General features: G+C 45.1%; 1 protein-coding gene across 2 annotated transcripts in view; it reads right to left on the reverse strand.

The window, feature by feature from the left end:
• The window catches only part of TLN2 (talin 2), a 393,238-nt gene extending 384,229 nt beyond the window's left edge, over window positions 1-9,009 (reverse strand). For both annotated transcript variants that reach the window (XM_064267460.1, XM_064267461.1), the window contains exon 1: window positions 8,917-9,009. The gene's annotated coding sequence lies outside the window, so the exon portion shown is untranslated. The remainder of the gene's footprint in view (window positions 1-8,916) is intronic.
• Between the last annotated feature and the right edge of the window lie 12,405 nt (window positions 9,010-21,414).

A 21,414-nucleotide genomic window follows, 5' to 3' on the forward strand; every position in this document is an offset into this window, starting at 1 on the left:
CATAGAAAAGGGGAAAAGGACAGAGAGAGAGAGAACTGAAAACCTTGGTGGGTCCCAGTGGGCTATCTCGGGCACATAGGAGGTGCTCAATAAAAGCTGCAACCAGCAGCTACATTAAACATCCCCACTCACTTCATTTAAGCTAGTGCGCCTGAGAGTCTGTTCCTTGCACACAAAGAACCTTGGCAAGGACAGACCCCTACTGATACAGTAAGATAAGCAGTCAACAAACTATCACACAGCAAGGCAGAGGTCATGGGGTCCCCTCCTTGCTTCCGCCCCTTTTCCCAGAGGAGGGAATAGCTCCTTCCATTCTCCTCATGCCCACAGTCTCATACCCGGAGACAAACTGGCTGCAGTTAGGGGTACAGCCTGTGACAGAGACCACTCCGACAGGAGTCATGCAGTGCGGGCAAATGACAGGAAGGAAGGAACTAAAGCCCTGACCAGTCACGAGACCTGGATCCTCGGACTTGTTTCTGTCACTCACCTCCTTTCCACGTGGCAAGCCACCGCACTCACATGACCCTGCAGCAGGCAGAATAACGGGCACCCAAAGGCATCCACATCCTAATCTCCAGAACCTGTGACTACACTACCTTACGTGGCAAAAGGCCCTTTGAAGGTGTGAAGTTGAGGATCTTGAGATGGGGAGATGATCCTGGATTATCTGGTGGGCCCGATGTAAGCACATGAGTCCTTAAAAGCGGAGACCCTTGGCCGGCTGTGATCAGAGGGGAATGTGACAATGACAGAAGGGTCAGATGAAGCGGAAACACAGTTGGCTCTGAAGATGGAGAACTGGGGTGTAAGCCAAGGAACACAGGCAGCCTCTAGAACTTGGAAAAGGCAAGGAAGCAGATTCTCCCAGTCCCCTAGAGCCTCCAGAAGGAACGTAGCCTGCTGACACCCTGATCTTAGCCCTGAAAGAACCGTGCTGGACTTCTAACCTACAGTCTTGTACGATAATAAATTTGTGTTCTTTTAAGCCACCAAGCTTGAGGTAATTTGTTACAGAAGCAATCGAAAACTAACAGAGGTCCTATTCCCTCATCTGGAAATGAGTGAGTCTTCATATTCTTTTGAGAACTGGGGTTTGTGGAGCCTACAGTCCCATTCACGCTGCCAGTCCCTCGGTCTCCGGAACCCCTGGGGCATCACGGGACGACTTTAGCCCCTAAACTAGATGACCTCTAAAGATAACTAACAAAGCCAATGACCTCCATGCCAGGCTGAACTTGCGTGGTACCATCTGTCCTTGTTTTGTACCATATTTTGCCACCAGAGCTCTAACCTTTCTTTTTTCAGTAATAAAAATAAAACATGTCCTGAGTTACTAAGTAATTATCAGGACCGGTGGCACAGAGCACAAGGATCCAAGTTGCATCCACTTCATCAGGTTAACTTTCCCCTGCAACCACAACCTCCCTTTCTCTCTTCCTCTGATCCTGGGGTGAAATCCACACAAGCATCTTCCAGATGTCTGAGTCATCCTCCCCACCACAGGCCCAACTGCAGCAGCAGCTGGCTGTGAACTCAAGGCAGCAAAGCCCAAGCCAGCCCTGGGAATTCAGCTGCTGCGCAGGGCTCCCTGACCCTGTCACTTTGCCTAACAACGTCTCCCTGAAACTGCCCTTTTGTCTCCTGGGAGCTGTCAGCTGGCCCACAGATACTCTGTCAGTCGTAACCCATGGGTGTTGTGACACGTTTCCACCATGAAGCAGAAGCTACTTAACAGATTGCCTCTGCTCTCAGAAGGGCGTTGCAGAGTACTTTTATCACCAAAATACTCCCACTGAACAAAACATCTGGAGGAGACAGCTCCTGCCCTGACTACTATGTGGTTCCGCTAACAAGGATCATTCCAAACCTCGGGACTTTGGTGGAGGTGGACTGTTTTGCACTAGAGCCTGTTTGGAGCTCCCATTGCTTTATTCTGCCGATACCGGCAGGGTGCGTGGCCTCAGCAAGTGCATTTTCACGGAAGGAGGACAGACAGATCCAGAAGAAAAGAGCTGCCGTTGCTTTTGACACCTTCCTTTCTATCGACTTAATAACTGAGGCTCACCAGACAGGCCACCCAGGAGATCTGTCCAGAGATAGGGAATATCACCTTAAAGGAAAAAACACCTGTAAACTATAAAAAAAAAAGTAAACTATAACACAGGCAAACAGCAGTGGTTAAAGAAATCCTCCCCCTCCCCCAACCTTGTGTTCAGGAAAACAGCTTACTGCCAAGTAACTACCCTCCCCATATGACTTAGCATGGGCCCCTGTTCACCTGTGACAAGGCCAGACACCAAAAAACCAAAAACCAAACCCACTGCCGTCGAGTTGATTCCGACTCATAGCGACCCTATAGGACAGAGTAGAACTGCCCCACAGAGTTTCCAAGAGGTGCCTGGTGGATTCAAACTGTTGACCTTTTGGCTAGCAGCTGTGGCACTTAACCACTATGCCACCAGGGTTTCCCTCCAAATTCCCATTCCTTATCTCATAAATGCACAGCTGAATTGCTTGTCTCCACTGAGCAATCGGAAACAAAATGCTCATTATCCAAACTTCAGTCAAGCTGCTCTCCTTCTCCAATTTCCCATACTCTGGCCCACCCTCAGCCTGAGCCAACATGCTACCCTCTGTAAGATCCGTTCCTGGAGACATTGTCCCTTCTTCCCACTTCCCCACGTCTGGTTCTTCCCATCCTTGTTTACAAGCAGAAAACCAAAAAATCAAACCCGTTACCATCAAGTCGATTCCAACTCATAGTGACCCTCCAGGACAGAGTAGAACTGCCCACGGGGTTTCCAAGTCTGTAATCTTCACAGAAGCAGAGCAGCCGTGGGTTGGAACCACCGACCTTTTGGTTAGCAGCCAAGCACTTTAACCACTGCACCACCAGGGCTCCTTTTGTTTACTCTCAGTCTCTATACTAGAAAACTGTTCTTTCCTGATGTTCGAGGCACCTGCCAATCCTGAGGTCAGAGTTCTCCCCTCCTCAGGTTGTAGTGGTTCCTTTCCCTCTTTTCTTTCTGAATAAAGCCTCTCGTCAAAGTCTGGATTTATTTTTTATTTGACGAAACTGAAGACTTGCACTAGAAACGATTCAGGCCCCAAAGAGAGGTCTGACCTAATCACCTGGGATCGAGACTTGGCCAGACAGGGCGCAGGCTACGATAGAGAAGGAAGAAGCCTGTCCAGGAGTGGGCAGGTCAGCACAGCTCCCCACCCCCCCACCCCCCCCTCCAGGGAATTTTATCAGCCCTTTATCACCCTGTCATCATCCAAGCCTGTAAAATCCAAGACCTGCCACAGATGCCTGCCGGATGACAGAGAGCAGCTGTGACTCTGCCTTGCAGAAGTGTGTTTCCAGCAAATGTCACAGGGGACTTCTGGGTGCCTGGGGGACCCTGGCAGCAGACAGTCCAGCATGGCCTCTGCACGTACACAAAGGAGCTGATCTCAGAGCAAGAGTGGAGGGACACTGGGCAAGGGACAGAGGCAGAGGCCGCTCCAGGGCTTGACAGAGATCAGTCCCACCCACCTACTCGCATCTTCACTTCCAAACATACTGGACAAGAAGCGACTTCCAAACACACTGGACAAGAAGCGGTGGCTCCTGAGTACCTACTAAGCCCCACTGGGAACAAAGGTGAAGGGGAGGAACTCAGAAAAAGAAGCAAGCAGGGAAGGCTGGGAGAGTCCAGGAGGTGGCATGATTAAGCCTCAAACAGGGAATCACAGAGCCAGAGAGCATCCTGGCAGCCCCCAGGTCTCCGGGTAAGAAGGCTTTGTTTGAAGCCCTATGAATTCCCAGGTCTGGCACAGCTGTGTTTTTAAAAAGTCCTTTTATTTTTATTTAGCTTTCAAAATAGCAAAAATTTTAAGAATTAATAACCTTCTGTGCTAGTGAGGGGTCCTTACACGGTTGTCAAGGATATAAGTTGTATCATCTTTTGAAAAAGGAATTTACGAAGGGCATATCCTTTGACCTTGAAACTACAGACACACCCACACTGGCCTACAGATAAATGTTAAAGAATGCTCATTGCAATGTTTAAACAAACAAACAAAACGAAGTGGGGTGGGGAGAAAGAGGCCCAGCAACAGGGGACTGAATCATTAAATAACAAATAGCGTAAAGAAATAAAACCATTCAATATGGGATAGATAAAAACCTTACGTCTGTATTAACATGGAATAAGTGTCTGAGGTATATTAAATTTTAAAAAGCAGTACACAAAAACATATTATGATATTATTTTTGTTAAAAACCTACACTTTCTCACACACACAGGGTCACAAGACCCTGCACAATCCTCTGAACAATCCTGACACCACCTTGAAAATATTTTTCCATCTTACAAAAAAAGCAAACGGGACTAATTTGTCTATTGCTCTTTAGCCATGTAAGATTTCTCTGTGCAAGCGCAGAGAATGAGTAAAAACTTGCAAATTCCAAACTAGCAGTCCCTCTGGTGAGGAATCACCCTTTTTAGTTTTAATTTTTTGTTTTATGTTTTTTATTTTAACTTAATTTCTTAAAAATAAGGAAAAAGATGCCTCTCAGGGTCTCGAATGAAGGAGAGAATGATGATTGGATGTTACCATGGACCCATCATTTCGAATGAGGAAAAGTAATAAAACGGGTCAGAACACCCCCATTTGGTGGAACCGGGGTACATAAGTAGGAGGGCTTCAGCCATGGGCTGCAGGCAAAACGCTCAGTGATTCCAGCCCCGCCCCCTCCTGCGCTGTCAGCAATGCTGGCTCTCGGGCTGGGACATTCTGGACAACTGAGAACCCTGCCTGAGGTAAGGAAGGGAGCCAGGATGGCAAGACAGTAAGTATGTGAGTACTGTTTACACTGCATCTGAAGGAAAAAAAGGCCTGAGTCTCTGTCTCCTAACCCATTGCTATAGCCATCAGGTCTGTTCTGTCTCATGATGACCCTTGATTTAGAAAATAATGTTGGAGTCATTATTCCCTGTCCTTGAGCATAGAGAATGCGACCTAGCTGGAGCTGGGCTCACAAGGACTCACAGGGACACATCAACTAGGCCCTGAGATAAAGAAAGGAGAATTATTTTGGAAAATATCTTTCAGGGAACCTTTCATATAAGCCAGAACACAAAAGAATTTCCAATCTTATCTTCTTCTATTAACATTTAGTGAACAGAAATTTGCTGGACCAATGAAGACCCTCTTGACTGTCATTACTGAAACCTGTACCAATGATTGTTGAGAGGGACAATTCAAAATTTAGGATCAGAGTTTCTAGCCAATCTGTGAAAAGGTGAAGCTTTCAATGGTTCTGCCCGTTTTGTAATGTTAATATATAGTGGTGACTCTGTAACTTTCTTTGGACTCGGGCAGACATGGCTGCGGCAGCATGCTTGGCCGTTTTTTTTTTTTCCCATTCTTGCTTATTCTGTAATACTTCCTTGGACTCAGGCAGACATGGCTGCGGCAGCATGCTTGTCCGTTTTCCCATTCTTGCTTACTCTGTAATATTTCCTTGGACTCAGGCAGACATGGCTGCGGCAGCATGCTTGTCCGTTTTCCCATTCTTGCTTACTCTGTAATATTCCCCGGACCCAGGCAGACATGGCTGCGGCAGCATGCTTCTCCGTTTTCCCGTTCTTGCTTATCCTGTAATATTTCCTTGGATTCAGGCAGACACTAGCCCTGGCAGCATGCCTGTCTGCCTCCTACTTTTGTCATTTTGAATACATGCAGAATAAAATATTCTTTTTGCTTTACTAAACTCTGATGTTTTTTACCCTATAACACCCTACAGGACAGAGTAAAACTGCCCCATAGGGTTTTCCAAGGAGCGCCTGGCGGATTTGAACAGCCAACCTGTTGGTTAGCTGCCATAGCTCTTAACCACCGCGCCACCAGGTTTCCCTGTGTCTCCCAGTCTCCTGAAATTTACACTTCCCATAATTGTGAATTTTTTTTAAGTGCAATCTAGCACTTAGGAGGGGACAACAGCCCAAGCCTGGCAACCCTAAAGCAAGTAACAAAGGCCCACGAAAGGCTGGAAACACTGCCCAGTGCCCCGAAGGCAAGCAAGGGGGAAGATGCTCCCCTTTACACACTTTTGTCCTTTCTTAATGTTTTTAAATGTCAAGGAGGTTGTAAATTGCTGTGTAGCTTTTATTTAAGAAAAAGGATGTTTTAAAGAAATATCAACAATGCCTATGTTATAGGAAAGAATGTAAAATGCTTTAGACGGTCGCCCAGCATCCTCCACCCCACAGCTCTCTCCCATTACTTCCGATAATTGAAGACCCCAGAGAGGAGGACTTTTGAAGCCCCCAAAAGGCAAGGAAACACCTACCCTTCTCTTTTCATCTGAAAGGTTGTCATTAGAGATCAATCTTCCCACTGTTACCACTTCTGGGTTTGTTGAAGTATTCATCGGCAAAAAAAAACAAAACCAAACCCACTGCCGTAGGGTCGATTCTGACTCACAGCAACCCTATAGGACAGAGTAGAACTGTCCCATAGGGTTTCCAAGGCTGTAATCTTTACGGAAGCAGACTGCCATATCTTTCTCTACAGAGAGACTGGTGGGTTTGAACCTATGACTTTTTGGTTAGCAGGGAGACACTTAACCCTTGCACACCAGTTAATTCATCACTCTACAAAAGGCTGGATTTAGATAAGCAAGTGAAAGAAGGAAATTCCTTTGATGGGTTTCTTTAACAAATGTTTACTGAAGCTGAAGGCCGGAAGTACAAGGGAAGATGAGGCATAATCCTGCCTTCAAGGGGCTCACTGTATAAAAGGCAAAAGAGTTGGCTTCAGACAACGGGATAAGTGCTCAGTGAAAGGAACTGAGCCAGACACAGAGGGCATGGAAGAACAGGAGGCTTCAACCCATCCCTGAAGAACAAGTCTCCAAGAACTGTGAGATGGACTTTACCAACTTCCATCTGTTCCTTAAAACAACCTTGCAGAGTAAAACTCATCTCCCTCCTTTCACTGGTAAAGAACAGGCTCAGGGAAGAGCAGCTACTCATGCAAACACCAATCAAACCCACTGCTGTCGAGTCAATTTCGACTCACAGTGACGCTATAGGAAGGACAGAGTAGAACTGCCCCATAGGGTTTCCAAGGAGCGCCTGGTGGATTCCAACTGCCAACCTTTTGGTTAGGAGTCACAGCACTTCACCACTACACCACCAGGGTTTCCAGCTAATTAGGGATGCCCATATGAGGAAAACGAGGCCCAGATAAATGTGCCCAGGCACAAGGTTATCACACTGCAGAGCAGGGATGTGAACCTGGCTTCCACTCGTTCTAGAGCTTTGCTTCTGGATCCTGGCAACGTTCAACTTAGCTTTGCCTTTGCCACTGGCTTGGCCCAGCCCAGAGCTCAACATATACATGAAGCCAAAACGGAGGAGCATAACTGAAAACTGAAAACCTGTAAGAACTGGGAGGCAGCCACTGGCCACAATGTTTTTTAAAAATTCCCAAGACTTGCCTGTTTTCTCATTTGACTAACAATAAGTAATGGCAAGAAAATCTCAATTAATTAAAAGATTACGGAGTGGGAATCCAGAGTGAAAGGTTTACAGGGGCTTTCTATGCTATCTCTGCACCTTTTCTGTAACCCTAAAACTATTCTAAAATTAAACATTTATTTAAAATATAAATAAAAAAGTATCTGATACAGAATAGACAAAATAACCCTGAAGAGAGCAAGATTATTTAGAAATTGTCTTTGATACAGAAATTCCATGGAGTGGCAAAAAAAAAAAAAAAGAATCATTCCCCAAACCCTCACCTCAGGCCTCCAAACCCCGAAGTTGTCAAGGACTAAGTTGTAACTGCAACCCTCAAACCACCAGCAGCTGTTATGCCCCCTGCCCAAGTGGTGGAAGGAGAGGTGGGACAAGGAGCCGGCCCCCCCAAACTGAGCACCCACTTTTTCTCCTCCCTGCTTATTTCTGCCCTGCATGGACCAAGTTCCTCCCCTAACTCAGGGGCCAACATGCTGCCAAAGCAACATTTTAAAGATACCACACAGGGAAGGGCCATACCCAAGGATTTTATGTCACAGGGGATAGAATATAGCACATATAAATAACCTAGTCTTGCTACTAGCAGTAAAACCCTATTCCCAGTTAGGATCCTGAAAGAAAAAGAGGACCAAGGAGACAGCCCTGGCCAGGGGTGCGACAGACCACACCAGCTGTGTGACTCTGACCCAGTAAAGCTGCTTTTCCCCCTCCACCTCAGTCTCCTCCTCTGATAATGGCAACTATGTCCGCCTCTTGGAGTCCCTGGATGGTGCAATTGGTTAACATACTGCTAACCAAAAGGCTGGAGGTTTGAGGCCACCCAGAGGGCGTAAGGAGAGAGCCTGGAGATCTACTTTCAAAAAATTAGCAACTGAAAGCCTTATGGAGCACAGTTCTACTCTGACACACATGGGGGTCACCATGAGTCAGACTGGACTTGATGGCAACTGGTATACCTGCCTTCTAAGCTGTTGGGAGGGTTGAGGTATAAGAATATGTGCCAAGTACTTAGCACAACACCTAATGCATCGTAGGTACTCCATAAATGGCTGTCAGAACTGTTAATATTATAACGGAGATGAAAAGGAAAAGAATCTGGACCTGTGTGTTTGGATCTGGTGGTACAACAAAGAAGCTCCAGGGTGGCAGAATCAGAAGACCCCACAACCATTCTGACTGCCAGGGGACAGAAACGCTGTGTCTGGAAGCACAAGCTGCTGTCTCCGCGGCCCTGAAGCTGCGTGTGAGAGGCTGGCTGTGAGGGCAAAGGTCCATCAACCAGGCCCAGTTGGGTTCTGCAGCTCCTGGACACTACGCCTCTATGCCTGAGATTCCACGAGTCTGTGGCTGCTCATAAAGTAGAAAAATGGAGATTACTCACGTTTTCAACAGGTTGATCCCGGAACTTGTGGGCAGCCGAGCATTCAAAGGGCCAGGAACCACATCCAGATGTTACCCTGCAGCAGCGCACTGGAGGAGAAGAGAAAGATGGCGTGTGTCAGTGCAGGTGGCACCATTAGGGGCGAGCGTCATCCTCCCGGAGCCGACCCGGAGGTATCAGGTTATCAAGAGAGCTGGGAAGGAAAATGCCCAAATAGTAAACTGTCTCAGGGTAACCTACCATACAGTGCTGAGGCTGGCAACCCTCTGACTTCGATGCCCCCAAACGATGGCTCCAGAGCACCCTCTCTCTGCAAACCCCACAATGTGGAGTCCAGGCACATAACCGCAAAGGGCCCTTGACGATGACCAAGTCCAAACCCCGTTTATAGATGAGAAAAACCAAGGCTCAGAAAGAACACAGGCCCTGCCCCGAATCACTACTATCACCACCAGATGCCACTGAGTAGATTTCAACTCATAGCATCCCCAAGTGTTGAACTGTGCTCCACAGGCTTTTTAATGGCCGGTTTTTCGGAAGTAGACAGTCAGGCCTCTTTCTCCCTAGACACTTTTGGGTGGACTCAAACCACTGTTTCAGTTAGCAGCCCAGCACATTAACCATTTGTAACTCCAAAATCAGCAGTGGGTAATGGCAAGGCCAGGAGCAGAATTGCAGAATCAAATCCATAAAGCTTAAATTTACCTGTAAATTACCTTTCTAGTAAAACTCAGTTTCTAAACAAATGTCACTCTGTTTGGTTCTTAACCAAGAAGAGACAAAGTAGCCTCGAGGTCCAAGTCTTAACAATTTCTCTAGTTCTCTCTCCTTCATCCCAAGACTTACCTTCACCCAGCCAAACTGAAACTTCTGATTTTCTTCAAAGACAGAACTGCTCGCATTTGAACAGGGGAAAAAAAATCTAGAAACTTTGGAGAGAAACCTGAAGACTTAAAAAAAAAAAAACTCAACTTATGAGACGAGAAGCTCTTTGCCAGTGCATTAGGTTTACAGACCCCAGAGAGCAGAACCTTTCCAGGAAGCTCGGAAAGACCATAAACAGGAGTGGGTTTCAAAGCCCAGTAGGCTAAGATTGTTGTCTGTGCTTACTTGGTAAAATGAAAAGGCTGGTCAAAATGCTAATTCTCTAGGAAATGAGGCTTTTGATTTTTTTTTTTTTAATTAAATCTTCATTTAATTATATATTTAAACCGTAATCATCTAAATAATCAGCTCTTGCCCGGGTTCTAGTTCCAGCTGGCCCCGACAAATCAACACAACCTTGGACGATCACCTAATGGTACAGGACCCCCATCAGCTCATCCATAAAATGAGCAGCCTGGACGAGATAAATCTCAGGGGCCTTTCTGCTAGAAAATTCTAAAATCCCCTTACACCTTTGGAACAGAACTGAAAGTACTCCACATGAAGTCCGCTTACATGAAGTATACTCTCCTACTCTGAAGAAATAAGTGTCAGTCATTCTAAACTAAAATTACTCTCTCTCTTAGGAAATCAGGGTAAAGTCAAGGAAACAATGGTTGTATTCTGTTTCCTGTGAGTTCCCTTCAGCAGGGACAAATCTTCCCCCACCCTCACTAAATGGGTATTTGGATATGTTTCCCCAAAGGTCCATTATTATTTACAAGGCAACAGATAGGGTTTCTTTTGCATAAAATGGAACTTAGGCAGTGAGGTCATTTGTTTTGAAACTACAGCAACCATTCCAATTTTTGTTTCCATTAAAGCATTCTAGTTACTCTGGGTCAAGAGAGGGATATGCAGATTTCAGAGAAAATGCAAAGCCTGCTCAAAAACATGCTCAACCCACAGCAGGTCAAGGATTCCACATTGGGCAACCCAGATTGTAACTTACTGCCCATTTCCTGTTCAACAGTCAGGCTTCTCAATGTGAAATGCCTGTGCGGACTGTCAGACTCAGCAGGACCAAACCCATCTCAAGAAAGCTTTGCCAGCCACAGATGAAAAACAAAGAAAAAATCTACCTGTCATGGATTGAATTGTGCCCCCCTAAAGTATGTCAACTTGGCCAGGTCATGATTCCCTTCTATGACTGTCTACCATTTTATCTTCTGATGTGATTTTCCTATGTGTTGTAAATCCTGTCACTACGGTGTAATAAGATGGATTAATAGCAGTTATACTGATGAGGTCTACAAGATTAGATAATGTCTTAAGCCAATCTCTTTTGAGATATAAAAGAGAAAAGCAAGCAGAGAGACGGGGGCGGGGGGGGGCCTCATACCACCAAGAAAGCAGCACCGGGAGCAGACTCCATCCTTTGGACCTAAGATCCCTGCACTGAGATGCTCCCAAACCAAGAGAAGACTGCAACGGGTTTGGTCTGGTTTCGGAGCATTTGTGGTGGAAAAGTACGACTCTTCAGCTAGCAATGCTAACAACCCTTTGTGAGCCCTGTCGTTCTCAGACACTAGAGGCCTTTACCTTAGAGTTTCAGTAGGGACCTTCCCTTACAAAGCTTGGTGCCCAATTTTTCAAAACTAAAATAATAAGAATAAATAACAAACAGAAACAGATATTGCTTAGGAATGCACGCACCGGTAATAAAACAAAGAAAAGCAAAGATCGGTTGAAACGAAGAGTTGAAATTCAGGTCTCTTTTGGGGACAGGAGCAGGTAGCAATTGGGAAGGGGCCCAGAAGGGACTTCTAAGGTACTCGTAACCTGGTTGTTGGCTTCCCAGGGGTTCGTTCTAGTCTTTAAACAATACCTAACATTTTACATACTCTTCTGTATGCCTAAAAACCAAAAAACCAAACCCACTGCCATCCAGTCGATTCTGACTCATAGCTACCCTATAGGACAGAGCAGAACTCCCCCACAGAGTTTCCAAGGAGAGCCTGGTGGATTCGAACTGCCAACCCTTTTAGCACAGATCAAAGCAACTTTTTTAAAAAGACAAATTCATATAAGTGAGAGGGACCTCCAAGAGTTGTTCTCATTCCAGCCACATTAATAAGACTGTGGAGTAAGCCCAGTGCTTGTCAAGGGGTGGGGCTCGACAGTGAGAAGTTCTGGCTTCAGGGACAGGTCTATAAATACACTTTCACTTTTAAAAGTCCACGCCCTGGGGTGGTCCTGTGCTCAGGGTTGAGGCCACTCTGTCCTCAGATGCTGCCCATCAGTCTGGGAAAAGCTGGTGTTGGGTTTCTGAGAACCCAACAATCTTTCCTCTTGCATGCTCTGCATGCCTATTTCCTATGGGACATTCTGTTACTATGAACATTCTCGTTAATCTATCCTTAACAGCTGAGAAAGAAGAAAAGGACCAGACACATCAGTGGAGTTGGGAGGAACATTTGGCCACCTCCCTCCTCAGCTGGATGCAGAGGCCTGTGTGCATTCCTTACACCTTCTCCTTCAGACGCCTTGTCGTTCCTCTATTTTCACGAGAATTTTGCTCTTTCAATGAATAGTCAAGTCATTCATTGGCTAAAGTAATAGTTAAGGGTATGGAGACATAGCCCTTCCCGCACTTACGAATATTTTCTTGGCCAAATGAGTAAGGAAAGCATGCTCCTTTCCTAGTAATTTGAACAAGACTATCTCATCCAAAAGACTTGTTTTTTATTTTTTTTAGAAATCTCACCAGTAGACAAAGTTGTCGTTTACATTTATTAGTTAGAATAATCAAAAGATGACACCATGACATCAAACAATCCCAGTTTTTGATAGCCCATGTAAGTGCATGGCCAATGCATGGTGGTACATGCCATCTATATGGTTAAGGCTGTACGCCAACCTGGCTGGGCCATGATTCTCAGTCGTTCGGCAGTTATGTAATGACGTAATTTGGCAGTTATGTAATGATGTTGTCATCCTCCATGATGTGATCAGCCAGTTTTAAGGGGGGGTTCCTTGGGGGTGTGGCCTGCATCCAATACATGTATTGACATTCTAGCCAAGCTTGCTCAACTGCTCTGGATCTTGCATCCAGCCCATCATCCGACCTCTGGTTCTTGGGACTTTGAGCCAGCAGCCTGCCATCTGACCTGCCAATCTTGGGTTCATCAGCCCCTGCAGCTATGTGAGTCAGGAGAAGCCCCCAGCCTGACACCTGATCCACAGACTTGGGGCTTGCCAGCCTCTACAACTGCATGAGCCATTTCCTTAAAATAAATCCCTCCCTCTCCCTCTCTATACATAGGTATGCTTCACTGGTTTTGCTTCTCTAGAGAACCCAGACTAAGACAGAAGGAAATATTTTATTTCCTCCTCTCTTGTTGAGAGTCTCCTCTACTTCATAGCTGATTAACATAATTGCTGTCAATAAATTGTATACCTGTAAAAAGTTGAATTGGCAAAAGTTGTGTGATACATTTACAAAAAAAGACAAAAAAAAAAAGTTGTTGTTGAGGCTGTCTATATACAACCAAAAATCTCAGGAGATTTGGTTCCTTGATTTGGAGATTTAGGATCAAGGGTTCACAGGACATCTCAGTAAATTAGCCTATTAACGTTTGGTGCCTTTGTTCTCCCTCCTAACTTGTTGCATAGTTCCTGGGGTCTTAAAAGCATGCAAGTGACCATCCAAAGTACAATTAGTCTCTATTCACCTGGAGCAACACAGAAGGAGAGTTAGGAACAGGAGGAAGAAATGTCACTAAGTGCCTCCATGAACAAATGCCTCCTTTGCCATGAGACCAGAACTGGATGGTGCCCAGTTACCATTACTGAACATTTTGATCAAAGGTTCTCTAGAACATTCCAGATCAAAAAGGGGAAAATGTAAAACAGAATTCAAATTCTCATGAACTTCAGATGTTTTGGAGCCATGGGAGCTGGATGAACCCCAGAAACTACTGCCCTAAAATAATCTTTAAACTTTAAACCAAAAATATTCCCTAAAGTCTTCTTAAAACCCAACAGTACTTTAGCTTAACTACTAAAGAATGTCTGCCTTGAACACTGTGCTCTTTTAAGATCTATCTATACGGGATTAAATTAACAACAGCAACTCAAAGGACTAGATGGGAACCTTAGGGGGCAGTGAATACATGTTTACAGGGGAGAAACAACTCAGAAAATGAGGGCTAGAATGGTTGCACAACTTGAAGAATGTAATCAATCAATGTCACTGAAATGTACATGCAGAAACTGAAACAGGTGTATGTTTTTGCTACATATATTTTCAACAACAAAATAGTAATTTGTGTGAAAGATACAATCACAGCTATAAATAATAAGATCTCATCTGAAAGAGCTATACTTGTTTTTGAATGGATAAGTTTGTGTATTTTATGGTTTGGGTATGTACACCAATATAAAAAGAAAATCTCATGATCTTAATGGGACACCTGGGTTTAAAAAAAAAAAAAGTCTCCCCAACGCTTCTCCTAGCTAAAAACTGCAGTTTAAAAAAGAAAAAATAATACAGGCTCACTCTGTAATACGTCACTTCCTTCAAAAGTAAAACATCCCACTGAATTTTGCCATCTCTCCTGTACTTAAGACACATAGGGCTTTTCTCTGTGTGTGTGTGTGTGCTTTTGTGTGCGTGTGTATGTAAGCGCGTGCCCAACATTCTTCTTCACTGACTCAAAACAATAGCTTTATAGGGAAACCATTGCTAAGACCTCAGGAAAAGTGAAGTCCTGCCAATTCCAGAATGACAAAGAATCTTAACAAATAACATGGGAACAAAATGATCTCATGCCCCTTTCCCACTGAGACTGTGCATAAGTAGGAGCCTTCTCAAATTCTGATCGCTCACTTCTATAGACACAGTCACTGTTTCCATCCTATGGGACACATGTGTGAGGATGACCGAGCCAGGAAACAGACTGCAGAGGTAGCTCTTTGATGTTCAACCCAGACAGGCCACCGAGCCGAGCTCTGCAGCCAAGGAGTGGGCTGGAGAGTAAGACCCTGGCTTACACTCAGGGCATTAGTCACCACGGTCAACAGTGAGTTCCTTTAAATCATGAGCCTGGGCCAGGACAGAAAGTGGACCCTCTGATAACAGCACTGTATCTCTAGGGCACCAGACGGTGCTAAACCTTAATTCCTAGGAAATCACTCTAGCAGGCCTCACCTACACCCTGGAGAACAACAGCAGGAGCTAGTCACAGGCTCTACGCCCCATGGTGCCTCTGCCCCACCTCAACATTATCTCACCAGCAGGCTCGAGTGGCCTGGAACAGCAACAGGACAAGGGGAATGGCACACATTCAGTCCTAAAGGGGAGGCCAGGAGGCACTTGTGATACTGGGCTTCACTAGACCCACTGGCACAGGGGTTAAATCACTTGGCTGCTAACCAGAAGGTCAACAGTTGGAACCTACAAACTACTCCGCAGGAGAAAGATGTGGCAGTTGCTTCGGTAAAGATTTACAGCCTGGGAAACCCTATGGGGCAGTTCGACCCTGTCCCATAGTGTCACTATGAGCCAGAATTGACTCAACAGCAATGGGTTAGCCCTATTCAAAGGGAGCTCTGGTGGCACAACTGTTAAGAGGTCAGCTGCTAATTGAAAGATTGGCGGTTCAAGCCCACTGAGTGGCTCCACAGGAGAAGGGCCCGGTGATTTGTTTCCGTGAAGATTACAGCCAAGAAAATCCTACAGGGGAGTTCTACTCTGTCACATGGGGTCACTATGAGTCAAAATCAATTCGATGGCACCCAACAACAACAAGCCCCACTCATTTGCCCTACTTCATTTATTTATTATGCACCTAAGTGCCAGGCACTGTGCTAAGCTCTGGGAGACAAAGAAGAGGCCACCACCTTTTAAGACCAAAAAGCTTTGGAGATCCCTCCCACACATAGTCGTAGTTGTCCTTTTGGTATCCTTGCAGAAAAGGTGTATCAAGACAAAAAAGCTCTTAAATGAAATCATTTTTTTTTTCTTATTGTACTATAGATGAAGGTGTACAGAACTGGTTTCTCATTAAACAGTTAGTATGCATACTGTTTTATGACACTGGTTAACAATCTCATGAGATGTCAACACTCTCCCTTCTCAACCTTGGGTTCCCTATTACCAGGTTTCCTGTCCCCTCCTGCCTTCTGGGCTAGCGTGCCCCTTTAGTCTCATTTTGTTTTATGGACCTGTCCAATCTTTGGCTGAAGAGTGAACCTTGGGAGTGACTTAATTACTGAGCTGAAAGGGTATCCGGGGGCCATACTCTCAGGGTTTCTCCAGTCTGTTAGGCCAGCAAGTCTGGTCTTTCTTTTTGAGGCAGAATTTTGTTCTCCATTTTTCTCCAGCTCTGTCCAGGACCCTCTATTGTGATCCCTGTCAGAGCAATCAGTGGTGGTAGATGGGCAGCATCTAGTTGTACTGGACTCAGTCTGATGGAGGTGGTAGTAGATGTGGTCCACTAGTCCTCTGGACTAATCTTTCCCTTGTATCTTTGGTTTTCTTCATTCTTCCTTGTTCCCGAACAGGTGAGACCAGTGCAGTATCCTAGATGAGGGCTCACAGGCTCACAGATGCTACTCACCAAAGTAGAACATAGAACACTTTCTTTATAAACTATGTTATGCCAATTAAGCTAGATGTTCCCTGAGACCGCGGCCCCCACAGCCCTCAGCCCAGCAATTCGGTACCTCAGGGAGTTTGGATATATCTAAGGAGCTTCCATGACCTTGCTTTGGACAAGTTGTGCTGGCTTTGAAATCATATTTAATTAATCCCAATAGCCTCTATATACACTAGAAAAACAGCAAAAAAATAATTCCAGGACATTACTAATTTATTTTGCAGGTAATACCTGACACTCAGGAATTATGGATTCCTCGAATAACTTTCACAGCCCATAAAATAGCCTCTGTTCTGCCCCAAATAGGTACTAGGGTGAGGAAAGAAATAAAACACGGGCTACACTTAGAGGTCATGCTGTTTTGAAAGACACTCTAAGTCATGTGTGAAGATAGAAAATGGCTTTGCAATTAGCTCTAATGAGCTTCACCTCCAGCAGTTAGGTGGACTCATCCAGTACACAGCCCCACCCAGTGCCTCACAGTTCTCCCACAAGCCCCTTCACAGGAAGCCTCCACCGTTGCCCTTTTCAGGCTGTTGTTGTCTGTGCCGTCGAGTCAGATCCGACTCACAGGGACCCTATGGGACAGAGCGGAACTGCTCCATAGGGTTTCCTAGGCTGTAATCTTTAAGGAAGCAGATCACCAGTTCAAACCGCCAAACTTTCAGTTAGCAGACACCAACGCTCCTGCCTAAACCAGGATCTCCTTGAGGGCACAGGATGCCCTTTCCTGCTGGCATCCCCAGCACTTTACACAGGGCCTGCCACCCAGTAGGCTTATAATAAGAAAAGGGAGAGAAGAGGGGAAGGATGATCCTTTACAGAGGAGTTTGCAGGTAACTAAGATGAGCAATAATAGAATTTGAGGAGGGGAAAGGGTGTGGATGGACCTTTTCTTGTGAGCCTAGTATAATCCAGAGATTTCACAGTCAGGCTGAAAACTCAAGACTGTAATAAAGACACAAGGAAAAAATTCAATAGTCTTCCCAAAGACCCAGCTCCCACGAGCAGGCCATCAATCAGTCAGACAGAAGCAGAAAAATGGAGAAACAGGCTCGAAGGTATTCTTTTGCTTCTGTCTTTTCCTTTCTTGTGCCATTCTGCCCTGCTCACAACCCCGCTTTTTCTACCTGCTTTCTTCCTTCTAGGGGTCCCTGGGTGGTGCAAACAATTAGGAAGCCCAGCTACTAACCAAAAGGTTGGAGGTTTGAGTCTACCCAAAGGTGCCTTGGAAGAAAAGCCAGGTGAACTACTTCAAAAAAATCAGCCATTGAAGACCCTATGGTGCACAATTCTGACACATATGGGGTCGCCATGAGTTAGAATCAACTCACTGGCAACTGGCTTCCTCTTTCTCCCCTGTGCTTGAAGTTCTTCACTTCATTCAGTCTAAAGTTCAAATCTCTTACACGGGATGCAAGTCCTTCATACTTAAACTCCCACTTGATTTTCCCTTACTCAATCCCTATTCCCACCTCTCCAAAAACAGACAGACACACATACCGCAAACCAGTCCCTAGGGTGTGTCTGGTGTCTTAAATGCTTCCCTAGCCCACCACATCCTGCTTTCTACTCACCCACAGACCTTGGGGTCTGTGCCCAAGTCATTCCTCCCCCACCTCATCTATCTGATATAAATCTGTCATTATTGCTGTTAGGTGCCGTCGAGTTGGTTTGACTCATAGCGACCCTATGAACAATAGAATGAATGAAACACTGCCCGGTCCTGTGCCATCCTCACAACCATCACTATGTTTGAACCTATTGTTGCAGCCACTGTGTCAACCCAACTCCTTGAGGGTCCTCCTCTTTTTCACTGACCCTCTACTCTACCAAGCATGATGTCCTTCTCCAAGGACTGGTCCCTCCTGATAACATGTCCAAAGTACATGACACAAAGTCTCGCCATCCTTGCTTCTAAGGAACATTCTGGCCGTACTTGTTCCAGGACAGATTTGTTCAATCTTTTGACAGTTTGTGGTATATTCCATATTCTTTACCAATACCATAATTCAAAATGCATCAATTCTTCTTCAGTCTTCCTTATTCATTGTCCAGCTTTCACATGCATATGAAGCGGCTGAAAATACTGTGGTTTGGATCAGGTGCACCTTAGTCCTCAAAGTGACATCTTTGCCTATTAACACTTTAAAGAGATCTTTTGCAGCAGTTTTGCCCAGTGCAATATGTGGTTTGATTTCTTGACTGCTGCTTTCCAAGTAAAATGAACCCCTTGGTAACTTCAACATTTTGTCCATTTATCATGATGCCGCTTATTGGTCCAGTTGTGAGGACCAATAAATGTACTTGCCCCAAAACCCAGATCATATCCCCTCAGCCACCAAGACACTGCCTTGGATCCTCTCCATCAAAATTAGTCTTCCCTTCCCCTACACTCCTGGGGTCTTTGTCCCACCATGAGAGACCTCATGTCAGAGAGTTATCTTCTGCATGCCTCTCACCCTCACTAGAATGAGTTCTTGGCAGGCAAGGATGCTGCTCTCTTTATTTTCGTATCCTATACAGCATCCAACGAAAACTCTGGCAAAGAGTAAGGATTCAAATACCTACTGAGTCGTCTATGGCTGAGCGCTTCAAGGGTCCTTGTGGGTGGCAATCAGAGTGCCAATCCTAGAATCAAACCAAGTACACAGGCAGCCAAGACAAGCATGCCCCACCAACATGAAGTATTCAGTCACATTGGTCCATCTGTTCAGGCTCTGTTTCCTGACGGCTGAACAACTAGACTTACACTAAAAACTCAGTGTACCTCTGGGACCTACCAAAAAAGCAGGCAACTTGGGAACGTACGGTCACGTTTTTCTTTATAAAGAACACAGCTTCTGGGTAAGTGGCACTGTTAAAGAAACTGAATTTATAAATTCACCTAAAAATCAGATTTCTTTTCAGATCACACACACACACACACATTAGGTAGTCTAGAATTCAGACAGCTCCCTAGGTCAAAAAATGTGTTTACTTATGAACTGATACAAACGCAATGTTCTTAACGCTCATCTCAGATAAGAAGTCTGCTTACATGCTCCAAAGAAAATAAGGAAACAATATTTGACCCCAGTCAAGAAGCCTCTGAAATCCATTTTCCAACACACAAATGTTTCTCATTTGGTCCAAGCTCTGTTTCAATTACATGCCAAGAAAAGACAAAGAAAACCCCCAATTCCACCTACTCTTGCTTTCATGAAAACATTATAAATTATCTTTACTACGTCACATAACATAACCATTGCCAAATGGTTACAGGAGTTGTTTTCTAAACAACTGCTTTATTTGTAGATGTCCATCTTGCTCATATGCCTTATTTCTCTTCAGAAAACAGCATGAGGCTGCATCTGAAGCCTCTGAAATTAGTTTCTAGAAAAGTCTTACACATCAACATCCAAAGACAAGCTCCTCTGTAGCATTAAACAATTTCAGGAAGAAAAACTGACTAAATGGAGTTTGTCAGTGAGGTAACTTCTCCCGGCTAAGTAAATCCCAGCTGCCAGGCAGGATGTGCGTAGTTTTACCTTTTCCATGGAACCCACAGGCTAACTCCCTTTTCACTTGCTATTAGAGATATTCCAAAGAAATTCATATCAGCATGCTATCCCCCCTCCTTCAGCGCATTTCTCAGATTAGGTGAGGCTCTTAGGTAACATCATTTAAGCTTAAAGGGTCCCACAACTGCACCAGACCCATCCTCATTTAGGTTTTGGGTGTGGACTTACACTCCAGAATGGAGGCCCTAAGGTTTCCAATTTACCCCAAAGGAGGGAAAGAAACCTTGAACTTACTGACTTACTTAAAGTTAAGACAACATTTATTATTGTTTTCCATTCTTCCTAAAGTCCTCTTTGGAAGTGGGTATATGGATTTATACAAGACCCTATACCAAGAATGTATTTTCTCTGCTCCAACCAGAAATTTAAATTCAGAAGGAACTTTGACATTACACAGCCCAAGGCTTGCAAACTCTCCCACCATCGTTCCACTGAAGACAGAATGGGGTGGCCACATGGCATCGGGAAGCCACACATAGCAGGCATAACGTTTCTCTCATTCATTTATGAAGCTCTGTGTTCTATCTCAAATTCATGCAAATGTTGTACTTATTCCATAGTATGTGCATTCTTACTTTCACATGAAAATAACTTTTTGTCTTCCAAATTCCCTGAGTAAAAATTAACGCTCTAGTAAGATGTCTTAGGTTTATCCTATGGTTTTTATATACTCAGGCTCACCACTCAGCATTTCATCCCATCTGGGAAAACAGGAATCTTGTCTCCTGCAGACAAGAAAGAAAACCAACAAACCAAACCCATTGCCGACGAGTTGATTCCGACTCATAGTGACCCTATAGGACAGAGTAGAACCTCCCCACAGGGTTTCCAAGGAGCGGCTGGTGGATTTGAACTGCTGATCTTTTGGCTAGCAGGCGAGCTCTTAACCACTGTATCGGACAAGAAAACTACTATCCAAATACGCTTTGTGACTTGTCCAGGAGAGCCGGAGACAGGACCAGGTCTCTGGACTTCCAGTCTGGGCTCTTCACCCTTTTCTGTCCATCCAGTGTTAACTCACAAAGCCACGCTCACTCTGAAACTGACCCATACATCTGGTCTACCTTTAGGTAGCTTTACGTTGGTGAGTGTTCTCCCCCAAGCTTACAGAGGGTAGGTTCACAACATGGGGGCCTGTTCTTCTCTGGCTTTCAGTTGCCAAAACCTTGGCTGCCTTGATGACCCTCTCCACCACCACCCACCGTGCAGGCTGTCCCCCTTCACACTCATCTGCTAAAATTAAAAGTACTCAGTAGGAGACAAGTTAATGGAGCCAATACTATTAGCATCCAAAATCTGAAATTAAAGGCCAAAATCCAATTCGAGATTAAACCTACTCAAGAGAAGCTGTCATTCCCAATGCAACATGGTTCAGGCCTACATCTGCGGCGTCCCTATAAATGGCCTCT

This window comes from Loxodonta africana, chromosome 13 (assembly GCF_030014295.1).
Source record: "Loxodonta africana isolate mLoxAfr1 chromosome 13, mLoxAfr1.hap2, whole genome shotgun sequence".
NCBI lineage: Eukaryota > Metazoa > Chordata > Mammalia > Proboscidea > Elephantidae > Loxodonta > Loxodonta africana.